The 27740-nt window shown below is 37.5% G+C and overlaps 1 protein-coding gene across 1 annotated transcript in view; it reads left to right on the forward strand.

The window, feature by feature from the left end:
- The first annotated feature begins 223 nt into the window (after positions 1 to 223).
- hs3st1l1 (heparan sulfate (glucosamine) 3-O-sulfotransferase 1-like1) overlaps positions 224 to 27740 on the forward strand; it is a 57395-nt gene continuing 29878 nt past the window's right edge. The window contains exon 1 of the mRNA XM_079855713.1: positions 224 to 518. The gene's annotated coding sequence lies outside the window, so the exon portion shown is untranslated. The remainder of the gene's footprint in view (positions 519 to 27740) is intronic.

Raw genomic sequence — 27740 nt, forward strand, 5'->3', positions numbered from 1 at the left:
TGTAATTTACGAAAATTGTGTTACCAGTGGCTGGATTAAGATTTGTATATATTATTTGCAATTATCTTAAGTTAGGCACAAAAAAAAAAAAAAAAAACAGTAAGCCCCTTGTGAACTGGGATATGAACCCCAGTGAAATATTTAATAGTTTACACACTGAGATTGTTTGAGTTGTGCGCGCATCAAAACGACTCCTCCCTCAGACACACACACACACACAGACGCGGTCGCGCGCACACACGCACATAGCCAGTGAACTCCGCGCGCGTCTCTCTCGGTGTGCTCGTCAGTCTCGCGCTCAGCGCGTGTGGAGAAACAGCATTGCTGGACCTGAAGGAGTGATGTGATTTAGTTCCGCTCTTCTTTAGGAGGAAACGACACTTCGAGAGGAGACACGACAGTGAGAGAACCAAACCGAACCGAGTGCTAGACCAGAACAGTTCCCGTGTGCGCGAGAGAGACGCGCGCCGGACGCGGAGCGATGGATTCCTCAGCTCGACGCACGCGAGGAAACACAGGTGCGTTTCTCTCTCACCTGCAGAACATTCATTAAACACTGACGTGTGTGGGATTTATGGATCATGCTTTACTACGCGAAATAATTGCTTTAAATATTTTATATAGAACGATGGGTTTTAAAAGTACTGTACCTTGGTACAGTGATGGCATCGCAATATGTGGTTCTTAGTTATACATTAAGGTACTGAATGATGTACCATGGTATTTGCATGGTACTTCAATTTACGTAAAGAAATTAGAACCATGCTACAATATCCAAAAACACTGTTAAATTGCTTTCTTGCCGAGGTCATGATTGTTTTGTATTAATACTTATTTGCAATGTAGCAGTATCATGGCACTTTGATATGATTACCATATTCATTTACCCTTGTTTTTGCATGGTACTCTAATATACGCAAGGAAATACCATGGTACTACCATTAGAACCATGGTACAGTATCCAGAAACACTGTTAAATTGCTTTCTTGCTGAGGTCGTTATTGTGTTGTAGTAATACTTATTAGTAGAGTGGTAGTATATGGTGCAGTGATGGTAAAAATAACATGGTACTGAATGATTACCGTATTTATGTACCATGGTATTTTAATGGTCCTCCTATTAAGGAAATGTAAGGAAATACCATATCCTATACAAACCATGGTTCAGTATCCGGAAACCATTGCAAATCGATTTCTTGCTGAAGTCATGATTGTTTTCTATTAATATTTTCAAGAGATTAGCGTAGATGTACAGTGATGGTAATACCATGGCACTTTAGGATTAATATATTCATATACTATGGTATTTGCATGGTGATCCAAATGAATACATGCACAAGATATTACCAAAACAGCCATAGTCAATTATTGTTTTCTCATGATTTGTTTATAATCCTCTCAACAAAAAAATAAAAATATTTAGGCATTACCATAGAACAGTAAGATGGTTTTATAATGGTATTTTGATGTGTATATGATGGTATTGGATGATTATCATATTTATGTGCCATGGTACTCCAAAATAATGCAAAAAGCACCATAGTGGAATTATAAAGGGAAGACTGTATTATACAATACTTCACAATATTTGCATTACTTTGCATATTGAATATTTATCATTTCTATCACTTTCATACTGTATGCAATTCAACTAAACATATTAGGCAACAAACATGGACTTCCTTTTATAAATTATGAATTGACATGGATCCATGCATGTAAACACTCAATTTATGCTTTGTCTTGCCTCGAGGCAATTAAGGGATTTCTAATATGCCAGTTCAGCAAATCCGTTAGTGAAGCAAAAGTGCTTCATAAAGTTGAAAGTTTTGTGAGTCATGAGTCATTGAAACCGGTCTGATATTGAGCATTGCGGTTTCAAGTGCATGCACTTTCTTTGCTTAATTCTCCTCATTAATGCCTCGGGAATTCATCAGAATGTAATTGAAACCTGGATTGTTGTAGCGCTGCTTTGTCTCGGGATGCTATTTAAGGTCTAACAGGAAAACGGGAATGAACAGACACCGTATTCCCATGTCAATCCCTCACCAGCTGTCCACGCTTCTGAGCACATCCAATAGTTTACTCAGACCCATTCATCACACAGGTAGAGGCAATACGCACTACATCAATTCTCATTTGCAGGTGCATTCGGTTTAGCCCTGTCTCATTGTTTAAGTCCACCCCGATTAGATGGGCTGAGATGTGACAGGACCCCTGAAGTTTAACAGTTAGTGGCAAGGGTATTGAAAGAACAGATCGAGCCATTCAATAATCTTCTCTAGGCATCCCAAGACTCCTTTCCTGGCCCGTAACCCGCTGTCATCTCGTATTGAACTGTTTAAGAATGGATGATTTGTTTGGAGTTTGGTTCGGGGCGTTTTGCCACAGGCCAACTGATTCACCTTTAATTAAAAGAATGAGTGGCTGTTTATTTTTGGATTCCCTCTGGCTTGTCTTGGGAAGGCTGGCGGCTCCTACAGTTTTACTGAAGCAGGCTTTCACTTAAAGGATTAGTTCACTTCAGAATTAAAATTCCCTGATAATTTACTCTCCCTCCACGTCATCCGAGATGTTCATGTCTTTCTTTCTTCAGTCGGAAAAGAAATTGAGGTTTTTGAGGAAAACGTTCCAGGATTTTTCTCCATATAGAGACTTCAATGGGGTCCAAATGTGAGTTTCAGTGCAGCTTCAAAGTCTCGACACGATCCAGCCGAGGAATAAGAGTCTTATCTCATCTCATCTTATCTTAGCGTGACGTATAGGAGGAAGAACAGACTCAGTGTTTACAAAGTGAACGTGCAAAGACTAAAGGCCCTTGCACACTGAGTCCGAAATTCGCATCCGAAATTTTCGCACGTTAAAAAATAAACACGACCTCACGTTATGTCAATCACGCTTGCACATTGCCTCCGAAACTTTTGTCCGTCATAAAATAATTCGGATCAGGTTAGAATTTCTGTGTTTTTCACATCCGTAGCATTTTGAATGGTGTTTTGACATTTCAGAGCCACCGAATCACGAATATGAAAAAATGCATGCAAAAATTTCAGACTCAGTGTGCAAGGACATTAAGTCAAACGCCATTTATAAAAAAATACGTAAATAAAAGGTAAAACAACGATGTCGGGCGAGTTTTTCGCCGTACATCAGGTCACCACCGCCTGACCTTTCCAACGTGATTACGTTAATGCGTGAAGTCGCAAGACGAGCATTTGTGGGTAAACGTATATAAATGTTTATTATTGTTCTAAAATGTCCGCTGGTTTGTCTAGATAAGACTCTTATTCCTCGGCTGGATCGTGTCGAGACTTTGAAGCTGCTCTGAAACTCACATTTGGACCCCATTGAAGTCTCTATATGGAGAAACATCCTGGAATGTTTTCCTCAAAAACCTTCATTTCTTTTTCAACTGAAGAAAGAAAAACATGGACATCTTAGATGACGTGGTGGATGAGTAAATTATCAGGAAATTTGAATTCTGAAGTGAACTAATCCATTAAGTGCAGTAGTGCAACCTATGTCTCATTCTGTTTGAAGTACAGTAAATGTAACTGTGCCACATATGATTCATTTTTAATGGCAGTGAAAGCATTGGATTTGATCTGTCTCCAGGGGAATGGTTAAAATAAGCCCGTGTCCCAGCGGTACGCACGAGTGCTGAGATGTCCACGAGTCGTCTAAATGCTGAACGCACGCTGTTGTGAATGCAGTAATGCTTCAGATGTCACAGAGAAACCAAACGTGGATGCACTTCAGAGTCGTGGACAGCTGCTGATCCCACTGAACGAGACTATTGAGAGAACATAAACACTGTTTTTAGCTAAAGGCAGGGGTTGAGGTTTACTCCAATGGTTATATCGGCTATAAAGTTACATCACTTGCGGTAGATTAAAATTTGGCCAGATTATTATGAATTTCTGAACACAGGGCCAAGACTGTAGTTGTGCGGGCCAAGCGAATGTTCAAGGAAAGAGAAAACTTTACTCATTATTTTCATACTTCACCGAGTGCTGTAAATGCTTCACAGTTTTGGAGACAACCAAATGATTTCTCTCATGCTTTGTTTAGTTGCCGTCATTCCAGAGAGAAAGCCAGAGTTGACATGAATCGCATTGGAACGCAAGCATTTCCTTTTATTAGATTAAAAGTTTAGAGATTAGAAGAGCTAATTACCTAATTACAGAAAGAAATTTGCTGTGTTTAAAAGAACATGCTGTGCTAAATTGAAAACTGCATCAAATGTATTTTTCTGTTAGACATGATTAGGAAAGCAAAATTGCATTAATAATACCAGACCGAACATGAAGATGTTGATAAGAGCAAGTAAAGATCTTAGTGAATCATGTTCACGCTCGCTTGGATTCATTCGAACGGAAGCATTTTTAGTTATTTGTTTTATTCCTCCATAATCGTCCTTTCATTTTCTCTTGCATTGAGTTAGAGACGACTCAAGAGCGATATTAATATTTGATGAGATTGTGTTAGTTGAATTAAAAGAGGAAAATTGCTAGCTGAGGGACTGGCACATTGTTAAGCATGTAAATGTATTCTGCTCTTTTTTGGGAGAGAAAATGTAGACGTCTTTCCCCTCAGGAGGTCCGTCGTGGTAACATGCTCGACTTTAATGTGTGCCAGATTCAATCTGCAGGCCTTAATGTCTGCTGATAATTAATATTCTCCTGCTGGAGTTGGGACGCACAGACGTACAGTTGTTCCAGGAGCAGATTGAGTTTGCGCTCCAGATGTCTTGGTGGTTTTTGGGAGAAATCTTGCCAGACAATTTGTATTAAATCTGCTGTTTTAGCTCGAGTCTGTTCTCGGGTGAATCGCACTATAAAATGTCCTGGTCGTGTTTCACCCCAAAATCAAAAGAAGAGTGAGCATGAATGGGTTACACTTCACAACAAGGTTCCATTAGTTTACATTAGTTAATGCATTAACTAACAATTAGCAATACTTTTTTTTTTTTTTTTTTACAGTATTTATTAATCTTTGTTAATGTTAGTTAATAAAAATTCAACTGTTCATTGTTAGTTCATGTCCACTCATGTCCATTAAATAATATTGGTAACACTTCACAATAAGGTTAACATGTATTAACTAACATGAACTAACAATGAGCAATACATTTGTTACTATATTAGTTAATCTTTGTTAATGTTAGTTAATAAAAATACAGCTGTTCTTCATGTTAGTTCACAGTGCATTAACTAATGTTAACAAATATAACCTTTGATTTTAATAATGTATTAGCAAATGTTGAAATATTAATTAATCAATTAAGATTAATAAATGCTGTAGAAGTATTGTTCATTCTTAGCTCATGTTAACTAATGTTAACTAATGAACCTTAGATACAACTTTTGATTTTAATAATGCATCAGCAAATTTTGAAATTAGCAATACTAAGTACTTTTCACTGTTAGTTCATGCTAATGTAGTTACTAATATAAAAAAATGGAGCATTATTTTAAAGTGTTATTCAGTGCATTTTTATTTGAAATAATAAATCATTATTTTGCTTGCATTACATGGATGAGAATATTTTTCCAAGAAGAATTAGTGCTTTATTGGCATGCAAGTCGCAAAAAAAAAAAAAAATCTGTTCCTAAAATAGGCTTCATTTTCTTTGTGCATAATACAATATCTTATTTTTTCTTTCGATTCAGGGGGTGAAATATGATCTAGATGTGTTTGTGACAGGTTTCGTGAGATTCGCCTCATTTCGCTCATTTTGCATTGCAATGAGAGGGACTACACCCTAAATGAATAATACATCAAAATATTTTAGTGCTACAAGAATGAGATGTTCCTGCACCTGGCAGGCTTCTTCAGAGACGGGCGAGAGCATGGTAATATGCCATGACTAGAGGAGTCATTTGTCATGGGTGTGTGAGCTCTTGCTGCTGGCGCTGTGTAACTCATGCGACGCCCTCGGGCCAGACACGTCAGGGCTCTCAGCTGAGTTTTGTTCTGCGACTTATTGAACTCTCTTTTATATGGTTAATGCTGAACTGGGCAAATACAGATTAGCCCCTGAGGGATGCTCTTTGCTTTTCCTCTCAGATCTAACAGTGCTTAAAGGCAGCCTTTGTGTGAGCCCAATTCTCTGACTTATGGACCCTTTCAACATCCAAAAGAAGCTAAGCACACAGTTTCGGCCGCAGATGGCGTTGCGTTTTGTGCACCTTGCTGTTTTATAAACAACAAATGCTGCAACAACTGTCGGGCATTGGCTAATCAATCATGGCATACCCAGCAACTAGGGATGCTAACGATTAATTGTCGATAATTTAATTGATTTTTAATTTTTTTATGTTGTTTATGTGTCTATGTGGTGTTTTAATATGCTTTAAGTCAACCCATGTGTAAATTCATAAGTCGACAGCATTGCTGAGTATTTCCTCCTTAAAACTGCAGTGAACCAAAGACAGTCTCAAAAACACGCTTTGAAATCACTGGTGTTTCTGACGTCACAAACTACCTTGTAACCAATCAGATCAACGTGTGATCGTCAACCAGTGGATCTCTGAGCTGAGTGAGTGAGTGGAGGCGGGGCTCATTTGCATATTCATAGAACCGCGCATACTAAATGAGGCAAGGGTGTCGAGTTACATTCAAGATATTTTAAGGCATTAAGACACATTTTTTCAAGGAAAAAACATTTAAATATGTCATTTTGGTGATCAAAGATGAGTTTTAAGAGATACAATTATTGACTACAGGGGAACTTTAAAATGTCTTCCAGCCATGGAATGGATTAGGTAGGCAAGCCGTTTAGTGTCCAAAAAACCCTTTAAACAATAAACTAGTGATTTTACTGAACATATATAGATGTTATATAAATATATATTTATATATATAGCTCCTGGTTGATGAGTGACAGTTTCAGCTGAGGCTCCTATTCTACAGCACACGGTAAATCAAGACCTGTCAATGTGAGCAATCGAACCAATCCAAGCGCGCTCCAGCTGTAAAACAGTGTCTGATTGGTCTCTACACATCATCCCTACCCCCTATATATTGTTAGAAGCGCTATATAAATGAAGAGGACTTGACTTGACTTGACTACACCCAAGATCCAGTTTCCATTTGTTAAACTTTCAAATGATGTTGGAAAACACTGCGAGATGATTGCGATGCGATTGGATCCTGGAAGTCCTATTGCTTTAGCAAAGCAGCATGTCACTAGCCGCGTTTCCATTACCCTTCAAATTGCGCAAATTGAAATTGCGAATTGAAAACACTCCCATTTATCGCAAAAAAGTTTTTACACTCGCATGAGGGGGTTTTTCAGGCAATTCGAAAAATATTTCGCAAAACTGCAATGGAAACAGTGTTTGCGCATTTACAGGTCACCTTACGTAGATGACGTGGTGTGTTTGGACAGAATACGAGACAGAGTTCTTTATTAAACTCATAAAAGACTAAAGAATTACAGGAATACTGGATTCTAAACCTCAAAGAAATGCCACAATCAAGACCTTGGAGCAGAAATGAGTGAGAAACACCCAGAAACACCTCATATGTGCCGCTGCCAGTATAAGGGTCTTTCCTTGCCATTAATGCTTGGATAACACACACATACGTCTCCTTCCATTAATAATAATGGCCAGTGCAGTGGCTGGGATATACATACGTCCGTCGCCATGATTTTTGGAATGATCCTCGCGAGAGAAACAAATGAAGTTTTAGTCGCATAACATTGGTTAATGGAAACACATCATTTCACAATCGTTTTTTGTCGATATTTAGAAACAATCGCGAAAGTTTTGTGCAAATCTGTAATGGAAACGTGCCTACTGTTGCAGTTCAAGCCAAGCGAAGCAGAGCGCGGGTGAACGAGTAATCCCCTCCTCTTTACTACGTTACAGAATGAAATAAACATATATGTTAAATGTCTCCTTGTGATCCACACATCGTCTTATGTTGCGCTTGGGCTTGTCCGAGACCACCTGTCCTAAATAAAGATATGTGATCTACTATGGATTACTAATGTTTCACAAAGTTAAAAAGCAACACATAGTGCAAAAGCATCATGTGTAGACTATTTACATGTGTGCCGGCTCTTACAAATACTTGGTATAGTTTGGTCTCTTAACTGAAACAAATATGCTTGTTGTATTCTGATAGATAAGACATCTTTATCGATATATGACACAAGTCCATACTATGATTTTACGGATCATATTTAAATTTTTCATGTGCATATTTTTATTTTTCCACACTATGAAAATAGAGCACTTCTAATATGTCAGTGATTTTAAAAGCACTTGTTAAGTGATGATCATAATCACTGTAAAGCCAAGCTTTTAGGCTTTAAAACGACACCTACTTTGTGTTGGTTAAGCAAGTTATTGTTAAGTAACTTAGTAGTGCCCCCCAATTTGGATTTAAGAGGTTAACGGTTAACGATTAATCAGTTAATTGATGGTTAATTTAAACAACGATCAATGGAAATGTATGTAAATTGACATCGCTACCAACACCAGTGCTTTGGGACTAAGTTTTACCATTGTAACACACAAACATTGACATGTATTAATAATTACCATGAACTGCATATGGCCAATAATATGCACGATTATTAACATTTTAGTTTCTTATATCTCTTCATTTCTGATGTTTTCATGCTCTCAGCAGCCAGTAATTCTCTGCTGGGAACTGAAAGTTGCTGAACACTTGCATCTGCTCGTGAAAATGTTCGTGCTTTTGCATGTTAAACAGTTTTCCTCCACAGCCCACATATTAACTTAGCCATACATGTCTTTAAAAGTTTGGCCTAGATTCGGCTCATTTGGTGCCCGCTGAGACTCCTCGTGAACTCTTTCTGTTAAATTGCTTCAGATGTAGATGGATGGGATCAGTCGGAGCAGATTCCTGATTAGCCCTGTAGGGAAAATGGAAGGATTAGCTACAGCACTATGCTTCGCCTCAGTCCATCTCACAAGCCTCCCAAACCTAACAACATCATTGTCTTTAATAGCTGCAAGACATATCCGCGTACTACTAGCTAATTCTCACAGGATGTCATTTATTAGTCAAGTAGGCATTAGCATTTTGGAGCTGGATCACAAGTTATCCAGCATCTTTAGCTCTGCGAGGGTGTGCGTGGGGACCCGGTGAAGTTATAGCTGCCAACGGGTCGTCCATTCCAACTCTCGTTCATATATAATAGATAACGTGCTGTAAGTTACGGCATGGAGCATAACTAGGCTAATACATAGATTTGCATATTTTAGCCTAACTGAATTATTCATGAGAGTACTGAGGCCTTTTCTTTACCACCTTCACCTTAAGTACAGTTTTTAAAAAATACCAAAAGTGAATTATTTTGATGCTGTCTTGTGCTAAAATGAAAATTTTGTGAGTGTGAGATTATATTGAATGTGGTAAAAGCAAAAACAAGAAGACAAAATCGCATCTGTCTTGTGCATTTTTCCCACTGTCACAACTTTTATTAGCTGGTCATTTTGCAATGAATTGGTCAAAAAGGGCCTGTCAAACTTCAGAAGTACACTATTAAACAGTGGTCCATATATATTCCAGTCTTCTGAAGCTGTTCAGTATCTTTGTCAATGGAACAGACCCAATGTTAAGCAGGGCTGCCAACTCTCACGCATTGAGCGTGTTAATTGAATAGAAAAAGTAGCTAGAGAGGAGATTTTGCTGAGCACTATATTACATATTTATTATATTTTTACTTATGTCATTAAATTATTGTTATTATAACAAAAACTGCATTATATTTAATTTAATTTGTTATTTTTAACCTTTAATAATACCATCAGATTGGGCCCTCAATGTTTACAGCATTAGGTGAGATTTTTTTTTTTTAATAAAATTTAAAATAAACATGTATCCAAATTAGTCAATATTGAATCAAAATCGGAATCAAATCACAAGAATGGAATTGAAATCTTGAATTTTTTGTCAAGCAATAATAAAAACTGTATCCTACCAGTCATTGTACAATGTAAACATTGTAACGTTGTCACTAAACTTCATAAAATTCTATTTAGTTACCAAATGTTTTGACAATCACAATTACACTTTTTGTGATGCAATATTTTTGTTTTTACATACCCAACCCCCCCCCCCCCCCCCCCCCCCCCCGCCCAAAAAAAATCTCACTCCAAGCTAAACTCAAAAGTTGGCAGCCCTGGTTAAGTCGTTACTCAATGAAAATCTACTGTATAATGTACATATTCAAAGGTTACACTTTATTTCGACGGTGCACTTTAGACATTCTACTCACTATAATGCGGACACTAATACGTTAATTTGAAAACGTATATTTTTCTCTCTGTTTTGGCCTTCCGTCGACACTGAGACGGTGTTTTTATTAATGAAACCGAAGCTTTTTTGAAAACGCACTCCAAAGTGGATACATTTGAAAACGGCATTTTCACGTTGTAGTGTGGACTGTGAAACTGGTGGTGTTTAAAAACAATGACGTAAATTTAGTCATGTGACGCATATTGTACCAATAGATATTCATGTTTATACCAGTATTGTGCCTGTTATGTGCTATTCACTTTCACACTGCTGCTAAAAATATTCTACATTGCACACTCTTCATATCACAGTCCTGCAAAGATGACAGAATTTACTCACATTTGCTGTCCTGCGGCAATACATGAGAGCAGTTTTAGCGTTTTAGACCAAACATATGGTGACTGCGTGCGACCTGGACCGCATCAGTGAATGCTGAGATATTTTTATTTATTAAATAAAAATGATCCTGTCAGAAGAAATACGCGATAACTTTTTCAGGCGTTCAGAGTTTTCAGGCGTTTTTCAAAAGTTTCTCATCCACACTGAAACGCCCGAAAACACTAGTGTGGACGGAGAGGGTTCATAAACGAAAACGCCGTTTTCAAATGTATCCGGATTAATGTAGACGTAGCCTAAGTAACTTTGCAACTACATGTCAACTAACTCTCATTAGACGAGTATTAGTAGCCTTTCAGCAGACCGTTAGGTTAGGGGTTTGGGTTAGCAGAATAAGTTGACATGCACTTGCAAAGATACTTATAGTCAGTAGAATGTGTTGGGGAGAAGCAAAATAAAGTGTTAGCAGATATACAGTCTTTGCAAAGTTACTTATAGTCAGTAGAATGTCTAAGTGGAGTATTGAAATAAAGTGTTACCCGTATCTAGGGCTTGACATTAATTTTCTTTTGCTCAACAGTCACTCTGGCTAGTGGTTTTCCAAAGTTACAAGCCACAATTTTGACATCGATACGATGGGGGAAAACTGCCTTATAGATATTTTTAATATCATCTCATAATTTGACTTTTTAACCTTTAAGACCTGACACATGGATCCATTATACCGTTACATGCATATTATTTCTCAACTGTTTATGTTCACTTGAAACAGAACTTACTGTGTTTACATCAATACTCACCAAAACCAGCATTTGACATTATTTTTTGCAGTATTTTACGCATTAGCAGTGAAAAGAGAGGCGGCTTCACGTGTGCGCTCTTTGGGTGTGAGCACAAAATCTGCGTGAATGAGTAAAATTATGCGCAATACTTGCAAATCCCACCCCGAAATTCAAGCCCTGTGACAGTAACAATGTTCATCCGGAGTAAATGAAACGAGTGAGTGAGTGAGCGGAGGCGGGTTTGTGTGTAACTCGCTGTCGGAGAGATGAGAGAGCGCTGGTATTGTGTATCTATTCTGCGGAAAATGAGAATTGAAAGCGTTTCAGATATTTCAGTATCGGTATGCATCGAAAATGTTTTGACAACAATACATTAATTATTTTCAGATGCCTTTTTTAAAGACTACAATTGAAAAATGTATGTATATCTATCTATCTATATATATATTTATATATATATATATACAGTATATATGAAGAGTTCAGATGCAAAAGCCTCTAAGTGCCATCTGAAATTTCTTTTCTAGAATGATCATTTTTATAAAGCTTGTATATTTTAGTTCAGTAATTTCACTTAAATGACAATTCATAGGCAATTTTCATTGCCATTTAAGTGAAATTACTGAACTAAAATATACAAGCTTTATAAAAATGATCATTGTAGAAGAAAATTTCTGATGGCACTTAGAGGCTTTTGCATCTGAACTCTTCACATATATATATATATATATATATATATATTTGATTACTGTATGTATTGATTATACTGTATGTAAACATGAATATGATCCGAGAGCAAAAATATCAATGAATAATGGCTCAAACTTTGGTGTGCTGTTTATGCAAAGCTATTTTTGGAGCTTCCGGTTGTTGCATGTTAAAGAGCAGCGTGAACATTCTGCTCAACATCTCCTTCAGAAGAAATCAAGTCATACGGGTTTAGAATGACACAAGGGCGAGTAAATGATGTCACAATGTTTATTTTGGGGTGAACTATCCCTTTTAAAGAACCAGAACTGAAATCGGAACCAGAATAATGATTCCCGTCGCCAGTCTTACGATGGCTGTGCAGTGCATCTGGATAAGTGTATTGATTGTGTTTCCTCGCATAAACTCGCACAGCATCCGATGATCTCACATGAGCCGCGCTGATGGGACAGACTCATTAATGGTATATGTATTCCGATGGGGCTTCCTGGATGTGAGCCTCGGGATGACGGCTTTGTGCTTTCTTCTGTTCAATTTGCTGTCATTTTCAAATAATTGGACGAAAGCGCGTTTGGAGTGCAGTTTGAGAGGGAGTTGTTGAGTATGAGGCTTTTGACACCTAATTTAAAATATTTTTTCATCACGAATTCTGCGGCAGATGCATTATGGGGGGAATTTATCATTCCACTTGATGAGCGAAAAGACTTTTATTCTTCGGATCAGAGAGAAAGCCTCCTTTACCGCATGTGGGGTTGTTCTTTATCTCTTTATTCCACATGTTGTTATTCAGCTACACAATTAAACAATAGATGTGTGTTTAATGGCTCCGTTTCTCAAATACCTGCGAGAAGCAGGAGCCAAAATATTGTTCTAGTGTTGCAGTGTTTAGTACTGTGTTGTGTGAAATGAAATTACCCAGAGATTAAAGCTCATAGAAACAGCAGTCATTTGATTTTGCGGCTTACTTTATTATGCTGCACGTCTTGGATTTTCCATTCTGTGTTACTGGATTCATTATTTATTATTTTTTGTTTTCAGGCTTTCATAAAAGGCTTTTTCATGGAACAGTGGAGAAGGTAAAGCTGGAAGACTCCAGCGAAACTGCCTCAGTAGCAGAGAGAAAACCTTTAAAGTACTCAAGTAAACACTAATAAGGCTGTGCTTGAGCAGCGGCACGAGGGTCAAATTATTATTAGTGGTGCTTATGCTTAGGGTTAGAGATTTAAAGAAACCCTTCAGTATTACATTTTTGTAACGTGCAATTCAATCTTGTACTGCTCCGTTTGTACTGCAGACATCAGTGTCAACGTTCAAATATTCAACTTTTAAAGATTCTGTTCTAGTTTGCTGTGCTGTTTTTAAAGGGGTGGTATAATGCACTTTTCACAGAATGTAAAATAATGTCCCCAGAGTGTGTGTGTGTGTGTGTGTGTGTGTGTGTGTGTGTGTGTGTGTGTGTGTGTGTGTGTGTGTGTGTGTGTGTGAAGTTTTAGCTAAAAAACACCACAGATATTTTTATATAGCATGTTAAAATTGTCACTTTTTGAGGGTGAGCAAAAACGCACCGTTTTGTGTCTGTTCCTTTAAATGCAAATGAGCCGCTGCTCCCGGCACAGTGGGCGGAGCTTCAAGAGCTTGTGTTCTTTTACCTCACACACACATGCACTGAAAATTTTCAAAAACTTTTAGCCTTTTATGTTCAAACCGGAGTCAGACAATGATGGAGAGACTCAAGAAGAAGAGACAACATGTAGAAGCAACAGGACATTTCTGAACGGTTAGTTGATGAATTTATGAAGCTGATGTATAGTTATCTTCTAGTCATTGATTAGCATATTCTGTCTTGATAATCTATAAATCGTGTTCGGGGGCGGGGTTTATGTAAATTCTAGGGTTGGTGATGTCACTAACCCAGGAGGAATGTGGTGTAGTCTCTACCAGCCGTGTGTTGTAGTCCTTAAAAAGCGATTTCTTTAAAAGCAAATATCTCCCTTTGCTCTGAACTTTGAGCGTCGTAACTTTGCAGATGTTGTTTATGCTCAAACAGCAACATTACACACTAACTAAAGTTAAAAAAGTCAAATCATAATCAAGCACCCCTTTAATACAAGAACATATGATATGTGAACACCCTCAATAACTGTATCTGATTGGCTCAGACAAACTCTAAACCAGCTTACACAGAGCTTCCTAAATAATATTAACCCTCTGGGGTCTGGGCTGTTTTTGGGGCCCTTGAGATGTTCTGACATGCCCTGACATTTGTGCTTTTTTCAGTTGCTTATAAACATATTAATGGCAAAGGTGTAAATTCACTCTATAAAGCACAAACAGGACTACCATAATATGTGAGCCACGTGTATGTACATGTTTTCATTTTTGAGAGAATACTGTTTATGCATGGTTATTGAAAAAAATAAAAAATAAAAATTCTGAAATAAGGCCACAAAACACATAGTAAATATGTGTCAATAAGACTTTTGACTAATGGGTGTCCTCGCCTAGAGTTTTTTCTTCAAAATTATGTGAAAATAGTCTTGCTTTATCGTTCACATAAAACCATACATTGATTTAAATTGATGTAAAACAGCTTTTGCTTGGAAAGCCAATATGCGAGGGGGAGGAGTAGTTTACACCTTAGAATACAATGTCCCACCCACTCTGCATAATTATCCATTCATTCAGGTGTGACACTGACTGAGCCACAATGCAAGGACAAAAGATATATTTAGAAGAAGTCTTATATTGACCATTTAAGATTTTGCTTACATCTATCTTGTAAATATGTTTTGCTATTTTATTAAAAAGGTTACAATTACAACAATAATTACAATTTCAACAATATTTCAAGTGTACTCTTTCTTTGTAAAAAAAATGATTATAGGCCTACATTTTATCTATGTATTCATATTTCAGTCGATTTTTACTCATCTCAGTAGCAATACAGTTTGCTAAAACATCATCATTCATTCACACACGCGATTTAAATTTAACTTCTGGCAAAGATGAAGTTGACGATAGGCTATTGACTCGCGATCTTCGCAGTAGGCTAGTGTTTTGGATGGTTTTGTTTAGAACCAGCTTTCTGTAAATAAATTTCACATTTTTTAGACGTGAGGCGAGTACGGTCTGGTTCATGATGATCTCCAGTTCAAGCACCTTATGTTGTGATTGCTAGCCTATATTTACTTTAAATCCAGGAAATTTGTTAATGAAAAAATTATTAAAATTAAGATACAATTGATACAAAACGAAATTCGTTTTAAAGAAAGGATTTGTACTTTCTGTTTTGAGGTCTCTGTGAAAGTTTGAAAGTCTTTTAGTGCTTTTTTTAGAGCACTCGCGTCCATAATGGAGAACTGTCACGTAATATTGTTTTTTCCTCATAAATGCGAACACGAAAAATAAAAGACAAAAGACTTTTAAATAAAACTTACTCCGAAATTGTGTTCTCGGCGGAATTCGCTCTTCAAAATGCTGCCGTTCGTCCTCTGAGGAAAAGGTGCATTCTTCCTCGCTGTCCAGAATCATCTTTCGCATTTATCGGGGGGCGTATGCGATGCATACTAGATCACGTAAACTATTTACATGTGAATCGCGCCGGGGGCGAGGCGGCTGCAGCTCATTTAGAGATAATGAAGGGAGAAGGAAAAACGGTACCTCTCCTTGCTTTCAAAGGGATTACATGAGTTGAAAACATTTGTTTTTTATATAAATTACTTCATTTAAAAGAAGAGATTTCAAGCTTCATAAAGACATTTCTCACGTGCCTGTGTGAGAAGTATTCGCTGAGTTATGATTCATTTTCGGACGCGTTTCAGAATGGACTACACGGACAGAGAGAAGGCAGAACTCGCTTCGTGTTTATTTTTCTTTATTTGGCGAAAAGCACAACACTTTGTTTTTATTGTGAGTATACACAAAAATAATACACATTTAACAGAATCGATTGATGTATGAAACTCCTATGGAAAATCAAATTCAACAGAGTATTTATGAGTTTCTTTTACATTGATAAAAAAAAAGCGAGCTGGTATCGCCGGCGATACCGCCGACCTCAGGGGGTTAAATGATTATTTGACTAGTTTTTCAAGCAAACATCTATTTGAATTCCCCGTTATTCTTTATATAGCCCTCAGTAGCTAATAGGGCAGTTCTCTCAAAGTTATGAACAAACGTTCCTCCAGTAACGTTCGTTTAAAGTTATCTGGTCTTTAATTATGTTCTCAAAACAGTGGCACATTGCCTGAAGTATTTTAATTAGACGTTCATCCTATTTTTTTTTATTTTTTTTTAAATGTAACTATTTGTTTTGAATGTTCAGAGAACTTTTTAGAAATAACCTTTTAATACCTTAATGGGAACGTTAAAACATATTTGTGTTAGCTGGGTCATAGTTATTTGTTGTTTTGGCCTTTTATTAAAACTTGCTGCATCTTTTGTGATTTATGATTTTTAATTACTTACTCCAACTTAGACTGGCATAGGCATAACAGTGAGCCATGACCCCTTGACAAATGAAAGTTTCTGAACTTTAAAAGTTTACTTTACTCTTGATTTTGACATGTTTTTCAAGTATGCCCTGATTCTGCCTCTGTCCCCTGGAGTGGAATATATTAGGGTTTAATTTAGATTTAAATTTATTTCATTGAAATGAGACACTGTGCAAAGATCTTATTTTTTTGTCCTTAGAGATTTTAAGATAATGAAGGAGGTTGCTTGTCTGGCGCTTTGACAGCGTGATGTGTAAAGGACACAAAAATATGATAGATATGAAATACCAACTGATGAAGGCCTCTGATAAAGGAGCCTCAAGCCTTTTATAAGCATTGCCCTTATGAAACAAGCGTCAGACACGCTGCAAATATCACAGGGTGGCGAAAGCATAAAACGCATACTAATGCATATATCTGAATGGTCAACCTTTCAGGAGTCAGAGTGCATGTTTTTAGAAATTATTTTCTGCTTCATTTGCAGTCACGAATAGTGCGTCTAATGGTGATTCAGAGTCAACAACAGGTAAATCATCCACGTTGGTCAGATTAAGCCATTAGCTCACCGGCTGGAATGTTTAAATGTAGAGAAATGACTCATTTAATGTCTGATTACCAAATAATAGAGTGCCATAAACAATGGCCGACGCTCTGCACCACATGCTAATTCACCTCGCGTTCCCGAGATAACTGCCTCTATCTTCACGGATAGGCTCTTAACGCATGCAAACGTGAACAGTTTTTTATTAAAGCGTGCACAATACAGTGAAACAGTCTGTTTTGTTATTAAAAGACACTTTGCTCTCGAGATGCGTCTTCATTATACTCAAGCACGCTTCGTGCCGATAACGCTGCCTCATTTGCTCACAAACCCCTCAATTTTTCCCGCACACGATAATGCAGAATCTTTCTTGCAGCCACTTGGATGACAAGAGCATGCCGTCTTCCATGTGCTTGCTGGATTGCAAAGGTTAATCATTAATTTGAGGCTTATTATGGCAAAATAGTAGCAAGACTGCTCGAACAGAATTGGAGTTGCCGGTAGATGGAACAGATATAATCGACCGGGCTGAGAACACGCAGTCCAGTGTAAATTGAAGTCCCTGTTGCATGATGATTAGAAGGTGTTTGATGGCTTAAACACATCTCTGTTGGATCATTGAAAATACACAGAGCAATCACGAGTCACTGGGCCGTATTGATCGCGTTTTGCTCCGACAGGAGGACTCTAGTGAATTCTGTAGTAGCTTGGCAGAGAGAGAGAGAGAGAGAGAGTGCACGGTGGGACTGAATTTTAGATTCTTGAAGATGGTACCACTATTACTAATGCGATTATTCCGGTTTAGTTTAATGTACTGCATAAATGTTATCTTGTTCTTACATTGTGTTATTTACTATTTTCTGGTGCTCTTAAGTGAGAATCTTGTTGGTGGTGTTTGCTGTCAAGACTATTCAGAACATAAGCCCTGACAACACCATAGCAACGTTCTAAACACCACTCAGAATATCTAAGAGATAAGCCCTGGAAACACCATAGCAACCACATAGCAACATTCTAAACATAACTCAGGACATCTTAGAGATAAGCCCTAGCAACCACATAGCAACATTCTATACACCACTCAGGACATTTTAGAGATAAGCCCTAGCAACACCATAGCAACACCATATCAACATTCTAAACACCACTTAGGACATCTTAGACATAAGCACTAGCAACCACATAGCAACATTCTATACACCACTCAGGACACCTTAGAGATAAGCCCTAGCAACACCATGGCAACACCATAGCAACATTCTAAATACAACTCAGGACATCTTGGAGATAAGCCCTAGCAACCACATAGCAACATTCTAAACACCACTCAGGACATCTTAGAGATAAGCCCTAGCAACACCATGGCAACACCATAGCAACATTCTAAATACAACTCAGGACATCTTAGAGATAAGCCCTAGCAACCACATAGCAACATTCTAAACACCACTCATAGCATCTTAGAGGTAAGCCCTAGCAACACTATAGCAACATTCTAAACACCACACAGGATATCTTAGAGATAAGCCCTGGCAACACCATAGCAACATTCTAAACACCACTCAGAACACCTTAGTAAATGAAGAGGTAAGCCCTAGCAACACCATAGCAACCACTTAAAAACTTTCTAAACAGAGGTAAGCCCTGGCAACACAATAGCAACCAAATAGCAACATTCTAAACACCACTCAGGACATCTTAGAGATAATCCCTGGCAACGCCATAGCAACACCCTAGCAACATGGCGGCAATGAACAGCATCACGTTATATTCAGGAAGCTCTACTGAAAGGCCGGCTCAGACCAGTGTGAGTTTCCATGTTGGTGATAATGCTGGTCAGAGATGATTGAGAGCACATGCTGGTCTCTCAGCAGGGAATGTGCTTTGCATTAATTTCATCCACTGTGACTCGCAGTGCATTCATGGTTTACTTTTGATCAGTATGTGTGTGTTTTCTGTGAATCAAACCCATGACCTTGACATTAGTGCTGTGTTTTTATCTCTGAATAACTTCCAGTCAGTGCTGTGCATCTCCAAGATCTGTAAATCTGCCCTGTGTTTCAGCACAAGTGGCCAATGTAAGCGCTTGCTCATGGAAATGTAGTGGTTTATTCTGACGGATGTCAGAGTTGGCGTTATGAAGAGAGCTCAGCTGGAGGCAGACGTTTGCGGTGCACATGGACACCTGTGTTCATTACATAAGAGTCTGAAGCGTTTCATCAAAAAGCCCGATGGAAAGTGGATGCAGCTGTTTTTCCCGCCAGTCTTCCTTCGCTGAGCCCAAGACCTCTGACAGTGATTTCCAGTCACATTTTCCACAGCGAGAAGAGCTTTTAGAGTATGTGAGTGGCACATTGTGGCTTTCTAGATCTTTCTAGGTGAAGGAGAGCTTTGTTTTATGCCTTGCATTGTTGGTCACAGCGATTGTTTTTCCTCGATTGTCTTTCCAGATGGTTTAGTCATTGTTTTTTCACGATGTGTTACTAATAAAGCTAAGGTTTATAATGGTTGATTAAGGATGTGCAAAACTATACAACACTGCAAGGTTTTGCAAAATGGCATCTTTTTTTTCTGAAAAATGTGTCAAAATGAAGTGAGTTTAAACATATTTAAACAACTTATTTTGGACCCCATTGGCAGATATTTTTACATTTTGTTTCACATTTTTCCGACCACAGAACATTCCATATTATGTAATTTTGCATCTCAAGAAAATGTATCTTGATTTAAAAATTCTTTAAAAATGTTTTTATTGGAGTGAAACTATTAATTTATTTCATCTAGTTATTACTGGTAGATGCTGTTACTATTTGGTAAAATGCATCTTTTTTTTTTTTTCTTTTTTTTTTTTTTTTACGTTGATGGCCATTTAAAATTAGCCCTGTATTTTGAATTTTTGCAAGTAAAATATTAATTAAAAATATCATATTTATAAAACAGATTTCTTCTGAATTTACATTGTCAAGTGAAATAGTTATAGTGAAATACAGTATATATACACATACATACTACATATTACATATTTTATATACATAAACATCACAACAACTTTAAAAAAAAAAGACCATATATATATATATATATATATATGTATATATGTATATATAGTTGAATTGGTCACACGGACTAAACATATTTATTGAAAGCGAAAAAGTCTTACTTGACTGTAAAGCATGTTTTATTGGAATGTCCATGCTTTAAATATTAAGCAATGTCTTTATTCATAAAGTACATTAACTTTTTTTTAAGTTTCTTTTAAAGTTAAATATTAGAATTTTTATCAAATATCAAATTGAAAGATTTTGTATAACTGTTATTACTATTGTTATTTTTATCTATTTTTGTTTTGTTTATGGAGATAATATTGTTAAATAATGTTAAATGTAAACAATGAAGTGAAATATAATTGTTATTATGCTTATTTTTGCCATAAATATAGCCTTTTGATGCAGATACGGCATGAAATGATAAATAAATAAACCAGAATGTGTTGACCTCCGTCCATGCGTGTCTAATCGCTGTCGAGCTCAGTTTTGCACATCCCCGGTCTTGACATCAGAACGTAAACAGAGAGCCGATCGAGATGTTTACATGCCTGTGTTTATGACCTTTCCCTGATAAAAGACACGTTTAAGGTGTTTACGTGACTTTGCACATTATCAGCTATTTAGCATAATCTAATATACATTCAGAGCTCTACTAAAGTGACTATATTGAAGCGTATTCATTTTGGTGCCGTAAGCAGTGGCGTTTGGCACAATGGATCCATGTTGTGTGTGAAGTGCCTCAGTATAATGATGTTTGAGCTGAGATGTGTGCGCTGGCCTATTTATCCTGTCAGAGTCTGACTGATGAAGTCTTTGGGTGGAACTGCTGCTTCTCCGAGTCTAATAGTTCAGAAAGTGAGTTGCTGTTGCAGAGGTTACGGGTTTAATTCCATGGACGGGTGACCGGGAACTGGAGAGTTACTGAGATCAAAATCTCCTGCTCCATCACTGCCGGCCCTCCTGCAAAACGCTTAACCACAAAAATAAAATAAAAATGAGAGCACGTTTGCATGTAGCTGGGTTTTCATCATTGTGAAATGTTTTGAAGTTGATTGATTAAAGGGATTATATATGTAAAAAAAAAAGCTGCACGATTCTGGATAAATTGAGAATCACGATTTTTTTTTTTTTTTCAAACCGAGATCACGATTCTCCCACGATTCTGAACAGACAAACGTTCTGACAGATGTTAATTGCTGCAGTCTAATTAAAATTAGTGCTGGGCAACGATTAATCACATCCAAAATAAAAGTTTGTGTTGACATAATATATGTGTGTGTACTGTTTATAATTATTTTGTATATATAAATACACACACATGCATGTAGTGTTATTTATATATAAAATATTTATATTTATATATATTATAAATTATGTATGTGTATATATATGTATGCATGTATGCATGTATGTATGTATGTATGTATGTATGTATACACACAGTATATATACATGCAAATATTAAATACACAGTGCACACATATATATTATGTAAACAAACTTTTATTTTCGATGCGATTAATCGTTGCCCAGCACTAATTAAAATGTTTAATTATTCTTAAAAAACTTTGAGTGAATGATTCAATTACTAATTTTTTCATTACTGGATAAATCAGCATTTTTCATTTATATCATAAAATTATTAATTAATATATTTATACATCATCACAATTTATTTTGTTCTGACTTTAATTAATTCTATAATTAATCATTGCATTATTGTATTTCTACTGGAATAAATAATACTTACAGTAATGAGAATTTTGCATGAACATGTTTTAAAGTCCTAGATTCATTTTCTTTAGTAATGGCTGCAGTTCACTCAACGGCCACCGGTGTCGCTAATAACAAGCCCTTTTAAAGTTGTCGTTTCCAAATACTGCTAAAGTAATTAGGCCTTGAGGGGTCTTTTGTTGAATTAAATGATCGCATTCACTATGTCTATGTGATGTCTATGTTGTTAAGATGTTGATTTTGATTCTCCATCCTCGAAAGAGAAATGAAATATCGAGGTTCTGACCGTCTCTCGGTCCAGTCCTGAATCCTAATCGCTCAGCGCTGTCGTTTGTATGTACCTGTTGTTCCCGTAGAGCAAGGCAAATAATAGAAGTCCAGTCTGTTCTGAGATTCGCTCTCGATTACTGCTAATGGGTTTGTGTTCTCAGTGTCTTCTGCCTCCCTGTACTTCTCCAGCGTGACCTTAAGACATCGCTGTCTTTACAGTTATAGCTCCTCTTTGCAGAATAAAGGTTAGTCTTTCCTTTGTGCCGCAGTGCTTTTACTGTATATCATACTTAAATGTCAGAATCATACTTGGGGCTTTCTCTGGAAATGATGCTGTTTGTGTGTCTTAAAGGAGTAGTTTACTTCAGAATTAAAATTTCCTGATAATTTACTCCTCCTAACGTCATCTGAGATGTTCATGTCTTTCTTTCTTCAGTCGAAAAGAAATTAAGGTTTTTAAGGAAAACATGCAGGATTTGTCTACGTATAGAGTCTTCAATGGGGTCCAAATGTGAGTTTCAGTGCAGCTTCAAAGTCTCGACACGATCCAGCCGAGGAATAAGAGTCTTATCTAGACAAACCAGCGGACATTTTAGAACAAAAAATATAATTTAATTGGAGTGTGAACCTACACTGGTCTCACGGTTCGGTTCGATTACGATTATCATGTCATCGATTAAGTTCGATTTTCAGTTTTACTTCACATGTATACTATTTTGTCAATAAATACAAGCAGTCAGATATATGAAGTGAACCTTTCATTTTACCTGCTCAAAGAAAACGCGCTTCTTGAATGTATCAAACTCAAGTCTGAGCACAGAAGACAACAGGAGCACTGAGAACGTAACGCACAAAAGTAAATACTAAAAGCGATCGCTGTCATTCATCCACGACACGAGACCGGCGTTAACAGCTCGGGGTGAAAACGTATTTTATTTGTGTGTGACATGATTTACACACAGCGCGTGTCTTCTCCAGGGGTGTGTTTCCCGTACAACGACGTAACTCGCCAGTTCACTACCATACGAAATCAACTAGCCAGTCACGACTGTTTCCCGAAACCGTATCGTCGCAAATTGGTCGTTCAACCACGTTGGTTAATGACGTCACGCACATGGTGGAGTAATAACTTCTTTTAATGAATCTGTTTGAGATCGTAGATGTTTTGCTATAAATGACGGACATGGCATCTGAGGACTATTTTTCTGAGTAATTTTGCTTTATTTCCAGATTCAATCATAGGCTCGTTCTTATAGTAGAGCACATGCGCACTCTTCAAAAACGGTGCTTTAAATCTCTTGACAAACTAAAAAGCGTAAATGACATCTGTAGGTAATCTAAATAAAAGATACAGATTGTAATGAATGTCAGCTTGCGTATTTTGCTCAAGACAAGGATTTATTAAGTCTACATGTCATGCAAACTAGAAACTCTGCTTCTGACCACAAGTCGAGAGCTGTCGTTCCAAACACACAACTTTCCGATGCTGTTTGCGAATGTTCGTTGGACCGATGGTTTCGGGAAACACAGAGTCGTTAAGCTGCTGATAACAACGGAACTTGCGACCATATACAGTGCTATGCATAAGTTTAGACACCCATGCTAAAGTTGACTAAAAAGAGGAATAAAAAATCATCTTTTGGAAATTGAACTTAATGCCTTAATTTAAAAAAATTAGGAAAAATCCAACCTTTAAGGACACCAATTTTCTTTGTGAATGAATAATGTATCGTAAATAAATAAATGTTCTTCCTTAAAATACAGGGTGCATAAGTCTACATATAAGTCTGCATTGGCATGGAGTACTTTCCATAAGATCATCTCTCAATGCAAATCAAACTAGCTATTAGGCTAACTGAAATAAAACCATGCCAATCTCTAGGTATGGTGAAGGCTGTGTGATGATGTGCAGCTATTTTATCTCCAAAGGCCAAGGGAACTTTATCAGGATGCTTAGTATCCTGGATCCATGAAGTAACTGGCCTTTAAAAATAAAAATCTGCCTGCCTCTATGGGAATTTAACATAGGGGTGTCCAAACTTATGCACCCTGTATTTTAAGGAAGAACATTTATTTATTTACGATACATTATTCATTCACAAAGAAAATTGGTGTCCTTAAAGGTTGGATTTTTAGTAATTTTTTAAGCATTAAGTTCAATTTCCAAAAGATGATTTTTTTTATTCCTCTTTTTAGTCAACTTTAGCATGGGTGTCTAAACTTATGCATAGCACTGAAGTTGACTAACGATGCGTTTGGGAAACGCACCCCAGGTCGTGCTTACCAGGTTGTTCGTAAAAGCCGAGACGTGCCCAGATGTCGGCTTTGAAAGTAGTTGAGGTGTGTTTGGGTTATAATTCGCATTCGCATGCGCTGGTCTTAAGTGACATGTGCTCAATATTGTATTGAGATGATGTTCTAACCTACTGATAAATAGTAATAAGTAATTATTGATGAATAAGTAATTATTTACATAAATGTGATGCTTTCCTAGTTTCTCTCTACATACATGCAAAATAGTTAATTTTACAACATTTTAAATCACACGATTTTAAACCTAAATGTGATGGATTTAATGCGTGTATACAGAACATTTTAAAATAAAGCCATTTTATTTTATTCAGGTCATATTTGCTGTTGAGTGGAAGCAAAAATGAGTCAAGTAATTGTCTCTGTAATTTTAATCCTAGAGGTAGGCCTACAATACAATAAGGTCTGTAAACAACTTAAAATACCAGTACACATTCAAGGGAAAATGCAAAAATAATAACAACATTAAGAAACTAAATCTTGTCAGAAAAAAAAAGTGCTTAATGATATTTTGCCTGGTAAGAGTTCCTTCTTTAATGGCTATACTAATTTTTCCACAGTGATCTGTACATAAGGTTCCTCTTGCCCCCCGTCCCTTAAAATACGGAATCGTCCTGTATTTACAAGTAAGATGATGAGTCCCGTATCAAATCAATAAGGGACGGGATTTGTCCCGTATTTTTCATTAGGCCCACACATAGTTGAATAAAAACATAAGGATTTTGCAGTATGGATAATTCTAATACCAAATATAAAGAAATCAATTTCACAATAAGTAGTAGAGAAGCTCATTGCATGATTGCATTTTTTCTATGTCAACGGAGTTTTATGTAGCCTACGTACATCATGCCATGATGTACATACATAAAAATAAATAAATAAATAAAAACCCCTGAATTTAAGTTTAATATACAAACTGATCACAGCAGTCAGATCACGCAGTTGTCACTCAAGTGATCATTTATATTTAAAGGGGGGGTGAAATGCTATTTCATGCATACTGAGTTTTTTACACTGGTAAAGAGTTGGATTCCCATGCTAAACATGGACAAAGTTTCAAAAATTAAATTGTACGTTTGAAGGAGTATTTCTGTGCCAAAAATTGTCCTTCCGGTTTGTCACAAGTTTCGGAAAGTTTTTTTCGAGTATGGGTCTTCGTGACGTCAGCTGGGGCGGAATTTCCTTATATGGATCCTAAGGGCACTTCTCCGCGGGCGCGCGCGCACTCGTAGACCAGACAGAGAGAGAAGAGAGCGAAAGCAGTACGTTACCTCATCAAAGCGCTCTGCTCAGTTTTTGGAAGTCAATGTCAACAAAGAAGTGGGTTTTTGGTTGCCAGGGCAAGACAACCCTGCACAGATTCCTAAAGAACCCAGCGCTAAGGGACCAGTGGATGGAGTTTGTTTTTTCAGAGACTGTTTGTTTTTGTGCAAGACTGTTTGTTCCCTGCATTTCGACGATGATTGTTTTATAAACAAAGCCCAGATCGACGGATTTGCAGATCGTCTAATGCTTAAGGATGGAGCAGTCACAATGATAAAGGTTCGCGGTCGTGCGTTGGAACCGGGCGGTGAGTAAAACTGCTTCAAATGTCTCTGTGTGTTGTTAGCTCGGCGGGTTAGCACAGCTTTAGCTTCGCCCACACGGCCCGCCTCCAGCCGCTCGTTTTTTTCCGGAAAGACTCGGTACAGCCTATCTTTCTTTTATAAATATAATAAAACTAAAGACTTTTTGGAGATATGAAGGATGCAATACTACTCTATAGGTACTCAAGATTAACAGGAGATTGAGTGAAAATGAGCATTTCACCCCCCCCCCTTTAACTTAAAATTCAGTTTTTTTTTATTTATTTTTTATTTGTACAGACCAAAACACACCACCGCGCATGCGCGTCCAGTACGTGTCGGATCTGATCCAGCTACGTCATCGAGGACCTCTTGTTAATCACTCGCACTCGCGTCTCGCCTCCCTCCGCCACTGTATGCTACCGCGACAAAGCACGTACGCGACAAATGACGTCAGAAAAGCGTCAGTACATTATAATCGGTTCTGGTCGATTACTGAAGCGATACCGAATCGTTCTCGTCTGCATCGCGGTGCTTCGTAGAAACGATTAATTTCGACACTCCTACTTTTTAACCACAAATGCTCGTTTTGCACTAGCAAGAAGACCCAGTGTTTACAAAGCGAACGTGCAAAGGCTAAGTCAAACGCCATTTACAAAACAAAATGAATAAATAAAAGGTAAAACAACGATGTCGGACGATTTTGAAGTTTTTCGCACTACTCTACATTTACCGCCTATGTTACGCGTGACCTTTCCAATGTGATTACGCAATGTGTGAAATCGTGGACGTGCAAGACGAGCATTTGTGGTTAAAAAGTATATAAATGTTTATTTTTGTTATAAAATGTCCGCTGGTTTGTCTAGATAAGACTCTTATTCCTCGGCTGGATCGTGTCGAGACTTTGAAGCTGCACTGAAACTCACATTTGGACCCCATTGAAGTTACTATATGGAGAACAATCCTGGAACGTTTTCCTCAAAAACCTTAATTTATTTTTCGACTGAAGAAAGAAAGACATGAACATCTCGGATGACGCGTGGGTGAGTAAATTAATTCTGAAGTGAACTAATCCTTTATCATTTCGTCTCTTTTAGGCCATCTTCAGCGTGTGAATATAGTACTTTATTAGTAATTTCTGGTGCTGTTTAAATAGAAGTGCATGTTCTGTATTAGGTTATGATATGACACTAATACTCGACCTCTGAATTAGAGTCGCGCACTACTTTTAAAGGTCATCACTGAGAATAGAAAAACAAATGAGTGTGTCTGAAGCCGTTTTTGAGGAAGGAGCGATGAGCAAAGCTAAATGTCATCATGTTTAAGGGATGTCTGTAGTGCATCATCTCGAACCCGAGGGCTTCTACACAACAACACAATGAGTCACTCCACATCTGAAGTGGTTCACGATAACAAGAGGTTGTTTGTCTATAATACAGCTATTGGCAGTTTGATAGAAAGTGTCATTTTGGTGTATTCGCAGCAGATGTCTGGCTTCAAACGGGTCCTCTCGGCAGCAATCAGCGAAGACCCAGAAACCAGCGCCACTAATTTGCGACAGCTGAGTTGGGATGATTACGCTGTTTGGGTTTTGGAGGTCAGTCTATTCAATCACAGGCCGCAACTTCCCTCCATCGCTGAAAACTGAGGAATTAATGAGCACTTCTCCGTTCT

This window comes from Squalius cephalus (genome assembly GCF_949319135.1).
Source record: "Squalius cephalus genome assembly, chromosome: 21".
NCBI classification, from domain to species: Eukaryota; Metazoa; Chordata; class Actinopteri; order Cypriniformes; family Leuciscidae; genus Squalius; species Squalius cephalus.